This window comes from Pinus tabuliformis, chromosome J (assembly GCF_031772625.1).
Source record: "Pinus tabuliformis cultivar Carrire ecotype Pingquan chromosome J, CPIR1, whole genome shotgun sequence".
NCBI lineage: Eukaryota > Viridiplantae > Streptophyta > Pinopsida > Pinales > Pinaceae > Pinus > Pinus tabuliformis.
This window is the reverse complement of record NC_142295.1, coordinates 1,399,792,062-1,399,799,473: the sequence shown is the minus strand read 5'-3', so window position 1 is coordinate 1,399,799,473 and position 7,412 is coordinate 1,399,792,062.

The window sequence follows — 7,412 nt, the reverse complement described above, 5'->3', positions numbered from 1 at the left end:
GTGAGAGGCAAAACACTTAGCCAGTGGAGCAACTAAAATGATCCTGTTTTAACCAATTCTGAGTAGTTTTTCATGGAGAACTTCTAGGAGAAGATGTAATCTGTTGACCTTGCTCCTTTAGGGGTTAGAACAACACTTTTAGGGACTTAGGAGCCATTGATTTATGGATATTTCATGCTTGGGGTTGTAGGGCCCAAAAATGTCTATACCAGTTGCCCCCTAAAGCATGAGGTCATTAATCTTTTGATGTCGGGTGAAATGCTTTATTATGAGGATCCGAAGTTCTTTCAAGCTGGGAGGAGACATGTAATAAGATACAATACAATACATTATCTTCATAATATTTTCATGATCTAGCTGAGGCGGGCATTCCCATGCTCACCTCTATAAATTAATTCTCATGTACATAGGACAGACAATCGTCTGAGTGTAGACTGATGATTCTAATAGACCCATCATCCTTTTGATTGGATGATTATCTGTGCAGCAATGATGTACATTTGATGTCTTTATTTCCCTGAATATATATCGCAGCTCGGATGGATGAAACTAGATCCGTGGTCTTCAATCTCGTTTGATCTTCACTCAAAGTACAAGTCGATCCATGTGAGAAATGTTCTGAAGTCGAACATGGAAAGACATCGCTTGATTACCAGCCAATGATGTAAACTGTTAACAAGCACGAGAGGAATCACCGATAATGATAATGACCCTCAAGGTACTACAGTACAATTCACGTGGTGTGAATAAAGGACCTGGCATTGAACACCACGCAAAATCTTTCGGTCGAAGGCCATTGATGTAAACCTGTCGCCGGAAGTGAGAAACTTGCCATTGAGGCATGCAAGCTTCAAAGTACTGAATGGGATGTTCCTAGATCAAATTCTTGGATAATGAGCTAATGTCGACAAGAAGTGATCTGTCACAGGAGGGCCTTAATGAATCCCACATCAATGACACAGAATGGATAAAATGACTTTAATGGAGGTGAAAATGATATGGTGATATAAGGTTCAGGGTGGTGGTCATGAAAGAATGGAGTACAAATGTATGGTAGTGGGTGAGACACAGGTGAATTCTCTGAATGACTTCTCTTGAACATATTGGCGACACTGATGTGATGAATTGGTAGCATTAACCCCAAATGTGGATGGTACGATGGGACCATGGTGATGTTACTGGTGAATGAAACAACCCAACCCGACTCAGACATGGAATTGAAGTGTCATGTCCAAGAGCGACTTGCTACCAACAAAGTTTCTTCAAGTTTTCTTCCCAATTTTCCCCAGTCATTGCTGACCAGTACCTCTTTATTTTTGTCAAGCTTGAGGAGGATAACATATGCTTGTTCTATAATTTTCCCTTCGGGCAAACCCATCGCTATGTTTTAACGAGCCTAGCAATAGTGAAACTCGTTCTCGTCTATAGACAAGTTTGTCGCTATTTAAACTTTTAATGAGTTTAACGACAAAGATAACTCCGTCCTTTTAAATTTTAGAGAGTCTGAAAAGGGACGTAAAGGTAACTCCAAAATTCCTTTTTCGTCATTTAATCCCTTAAGTCCAAAAAAGTTTAAAACAATACAGAAGGGATGAATTTTCGATACTTTTAACGAGCCGAACAAAACAAGCACTCGATCTTTTTGTGTAATAATTGCTCAGGTCCAAAATGATTAAAATTTAGAAGAGGGATAGCACTTCCTGTCCCTTTAACGAGCTGGAGAGGCCAATGGCTTGGCAATCTTTTCATATTTTATGAGTCAGTTGAAAAGAGCTTAAAGGAGACTCGTCTTTTGAGGAACGAGTGATAAAATGGATAGCAACTGATTCCAGGTAAGGTTTGGAATTTTCCAATCAAGATAGTGTTACAAGGGTGGCTAATGAGATCACTCTTCGCAACTGTTCCTCAAAATGGGTAAACAATCAAATGGGGGTGAATGATCGGCCAATGCAAAAGTGGAGGTGACGGTGCAAACACGACCAAGGCTTTAATGGCTGAAGTACTACATTCACGATGGTTATTTACCAGGGAATAGTTCATTTTTTAATGAGCTTAAATGCATGAGGAAACATTTGCTCATGGCTTATGTTCATTTTTTAACGAGCTTGAACTATGTGCTAAAACTGCTCGATTAATCCAGTGGTGTGATAAGAATGTCTCATATAAAACGACAATTTTTAGAGTTTTTCCCCACATCCTTTCTTTATGCAAGTTAGGAAACAACCAATCCTACGAGTTTAAAGGGTAAGAGGACCTACAAATTTAAAAAATAAATAGTCGCTCTTCACTTGCACACCAAAAGGCTTGCATGCCCCCAGGTATAAAACAGAGTTTCAAGGTTACCCCTTTTTTATTCCGTTAAAACATTTGTTTTACGGAGAGAGGCCTACCTCTTACAGGTTACCCAAAGATTTTTTTATTCACAGCGCAAACAAAACACTTCTTTGGCGGTGTTTACCGAAATAGACAAAGGTGAGTGAAGGAGGCTACTCCACTCACGTAATTTTGACAAGAGAATCTTGTTCTAGAATAACCCCCTCTTCCAATCACGGACAGGAGTACATACTAGTCATATTCTCTCGCGGAAACCTACCCTATACCCGAAGTTTTCTTGCTGAAGCAGACCAGGGTGCATGCCCCCTGGGTTTCAGTTATGTCCCCCGAATCACTCGCGCTCATTGGGTGGACGGACTGGGGATTGAGACATTTCTTGCATGAAAATACCATTTAAGGATGGTATATGACTATTTGCTATGCGTGAACCAGGGAATGAAAGCTGGTCTACGAGCTTGACCACTCTTGCGTCGTGCGGAAAACAAATTACTCTAAAGAGTGAGGAGAGAATTTCTCCCATGCAATAAATATAGTCTCATCCAAGGATTAGATTATAATCCAGGGGTCCTTGAACTACCATTACGTTCATGTGAATGGTTTTCCCTCTCAATATTATGGGCACATTGGGAAGGATCCCTAACGGTCGACTGGTTCCTTTATCAAATCCTCTTAGATTTCTCATCTCAGGCAAAAGCGATGGCAAACCAAGCGCTTTCCAAGCAGTTGAGGAAAGGATACTCACAGAAGCCCCCTCATCTATGATGGTACCAGCCATAACCATTCTATATATTTGAACGATGATTCAGAATGGTATACTAGCTGGTAAACGGGGTCTGCCTAGTTGATTCCAGTTGAAGGAGACAACTAGGTTGCTTGGAGGTGGGACAGAATAGACGGCCGGGTATGACTCTGACGAACTTCATTCCTGCGGTAAAGGAACGGGTAAATTTCCCCCATGTTCGTTGGAGTCTGTGCTTATGAAAAGAATCTGGACGGTGTCATCTTGGTTCTCTTCGGTGACTGTATCATCTGAAGATAGAACCTCTGAAGGCAAGACCGGGTCAACTGCCACCTTGACCTTTTGACTTTCATCTGGTATGGATTCATATGGTTTGTCTTCAATGACAGATGCCTCAGCCGACCACCTGAGCGGGCCAGCCGGATTTTCAACTAGTGACGGACTTGGCAAGAGTTTTTTATATCCAGGAGGAAGTCGTAATGGTGAAACCGGACGATCGTCCAAAACTCTTTTAGCCTCATCTAAGAAGGGACAACGGTGGACAACATGATCGCCTTCACACAGTTTACAAGGAAATCTATATTCTCCTTTTTGTCCTAGGGCTTCACTTTCACTAGTTGATGGTGTGTTTTCAACATGATCATCAGAGGTTGACGACACCGGGTTGTGCAAACGAGGAGACCAGTCCCTTAATATCCGAGGGATGCAAGGAAAATCTTTGTGATAGTGGTCTCCTTTGCAAATGACACATGGCAATTTAGGCCTGGTCGGTGCAATGTGTGGATTTTCGCTAGACGACGCTCGTTTGCCCCCATTCGCTTTTGGCTCCTTCTTCTTCTTCTCTTTATTCTTCTTTTCCTTCTTCTTCTTAGGTACTTGAATTTTGGCTTTACCAGCCCCATCAAGTGAAGAGGAAGGAGGAGAGGAAGAATTAGAGGAAGTAGAAGGTTGGTGGGTAACTCTGGACTCGTCTACTTGCTGATTTGATTGTTCAGGAATTGCGGTGTTCTGAACAACAGAGGTTGAGAAAAGCCAAACAGGAAAGCTGATTGTCAGTCCTGGAAGTGACAATGTGGCCATATGGGGCGCACCAACATCTCCCCATGAGGAGAAGGTACTAGGATTTCCTCCAAGGGGAATTCCTTAGTTGGTGGATCCCATTTTCTCAACCCAAGATCAACGTAGGAAAGGGTAATGAATATTCCTTTTAAAATAAATTTTAGACGCTTTGACACAACTTGTTTTTTCAGTTTTTAAGAGTCGAGAAAAAACAAAAGATGACTCTAGTCTCCTTCGATTTTTAATGAGCCTGAAGTGACGAGTGCTCAGATGGACCTTTTTCTGTTAAGGAGTCTGAAAAGGAATGAAAGGGACTGCTCTAGAAATCTAGGTATAGGGATTACCAAACCAATCACAAAACTGCAGAATACTTTTTACGTTACGGCAGTCAATCTTCCCGAGTGTTGTGTTTAGTGCATTGCGATCGATAGGGCGGCAGACACGGCTTCCTATGGATAAAGGATTAAGCCTATTGTGATCTCCCAAAATATACTCGACGGTACGTGGGAGCACAAGTCCGTACTGGCACTTATCGTCTCAAAGTGGAGGAATCACCCAACCATCAGTGAGCAAAACAGTTACCAGGCTTTGCGACGCCGGAATACGTCTCTAGCCTAGACTTCTAAATGTTGTGCATTAAGTTCCAAAGCATTTTTAGATTCATTGAATTTATTTTAAGTTGATCTTGTTTATGAAGTTTGCCTTTTAGGTTCACCATGAGATGTAGATGTAATTCCTAAAATGCAATCTAAGATGATAAACAAACTTTTTATCTTCTTTGTGCAATGAAAATCCTAGCTACTAAGGAAAAGAAAGACAGAATCGTTTCACAAAGAGCAAAGAGCACACTCTAAATGCACTTTCCTAAATCAAGCCAATCAGACTGTCTATATGCAAATGCACATGCATGTATTTTTTTTCGACTTTCTTAGTGTATGAATGCTAAAAATAAAGTTGACGCACAAATCTGAATTTCTTTTCAAGCGACAAATATCAACAAGTTTCTTTTCGAAATAAAAAATGGAGACGATCACAACACCTTATGATTTTGAAATGAATACTTGTTCTTGACACTAGAAAATTACAAATTCAGACCAAAAGAAATAGTAACAGGATAATCGACCATCAACAGCAATCAAACTCTTTCCTACGATTGAAATCGACACTTGCGACAGTTTCAAATCAAGGGAAGACAGTATGATTATGCTACTTTTGCAAAGGAGAATTGTAAATGACTCAACAAACACACAAAAACATCTGCAGTTCTTTTGTACAAAGGAGGCAGAACAACAACAAGGAAAAGGGGTTTCAAACAGACATATACTGATCACAGGCAGCAAAATTCAGGAATAGAACTGGAAAGAATGAGTCATAGAAACCAAAACTACACAGAGCCTAGTCTGATCAGCGCACCTATAACACAAAGAATTTGAAATGCAGCGCAGCTTGTCCACTCGGGAAGTGCGCTGAAGTTCAGATTCTCTGAACAGCAACTGCGCTGGGCCAGAAACGAGACTCTGTTTGGGTTCCGGGTCATAGTTTGCAGTTCAGTTCTTGGGTTTTGGCCGAGCAAAAAGCAATCAGTAATGCAACAATCAGGGGTAGATCTAAGGAGGATCTAAGAACTATCACAAGGGCAATCAGATAGTTTGTGAATCAGTTGTTTAAATCATAAATAGATCCAGTAGATGGACTGAAGTAGCAGTTATCTACTTTGCATTTGATATGGCAAATGCAGTTCGAATACTACCTGTAAGTTTATGAAAAAGACAACAAAGAATGATAAAAAAAAAACTAATTCTTCCCCAGCGGAGTCGCCATTTTGTTATAGGGAAAAGTGTCTATATAGAACTTCTCTATCCCACTAAGGTGTGACAGCTGCCTTAGAAACAAACAGAGAAAAGCTACTTTCGTTTTTCCTTTATGAATTATAGATAGAGAGGAACAGAAAGACCGACCTCTGTCTTGCGCTAATCTCCTGATTTGATTCCCCTCTTCTTTGATAGTCTTTAGCTACCTGCGCCCTTGCATGCCCAGCTTCACAAAGTACCTGTAAGATCACATAAGCATAGCACTATACAAAGACATGGATCTATAATCATAAACAATCTAGGATCAGATGTAAATTGACGATACAAATGTAGCAAGCATCAATGACACGAGAGCATGGAGGAAAACTTGAATAGCTTTTATTGATAAACAAGAAAGAGCCAAGAGGAGTTACAACCAATTTTTCTGACCCAGCATCAACCTCCCAGCTAAAAAGCCCCTCTTCACCTCAAACAAAGCTTAGATCACCCAACAATCTAATGTTTGTCTCAAGAAACCAACAGCAATTCCTTACAATATGCAATATTCCAACCTCCGGATCTCTGGGATGAGGGATCCATATATAGATATCTGTAAGGGGGATGAGTCAGCTTGTGATTTAATTAGTGTCTTCCCTCTAATATTTCTTGCTTCCACTTGGAGATTGATGATCTCTTACTCATCCTTGGTCGAATTCAGTGAGGTAAGTGTCACAGGAGAAGATTTTGGAAGCTTCTATTGCCTCTCCACCTCGCGGAATGACACTGCCATTTGTCATTTCTCACCGATCACACCCCATAGAAGGGATTTTTGAAATGCAATGCACCCACACAGTGTATTTAGGTGAGATGAAACGCACTTGGCCAGTGGAGCAGTTGAAATGATCCTGTTTTGACCAATTCTGAGCAGTTTTTCATGGAGAACTTGTGGGAGAAGCTGTAATCTGTTGACCTTGTTCCTTTAGGGGTTAGAACAACACTTTTAGGGACTTAGGAGCCCTTGATTTATGGACATTTCATGCTTGGGGTTGTAGGGCCCAAAAATGTCTATAACAAAGAGGAAACAAAAGAAAAATATCACCATTTTACATATTTTGCATTGCATTAGGGTTTTGAATGAAATTTTGAAATTGGAGCAGTTTCATTTGAAAAAGTTTGATTAGGAAGTGTTGTTTGTTGTATTATTGTTTGAATCTCTTCCTTCTCACAGATAGTTTTTCATCGAAAAGTAAAGAGTTCATTTTATCATATTAGATTGCATTGTAGGGAATTTAGGTGAACTCATGGTGAGCCTTAAAACTGAAATCTAATTTAAGATAAACTTTAAAATTTACTGAATCAATCTTAAGGAGCATTTGGAACATTAACGAAAACATTTATAGGTCTAGGCTAGAGACATTTTCTGACGTCCTTAAATGTAGGAGTTGTCATTCTTTGTTAGTGTTACATTCTGTGGGTGATATCTCATTCCA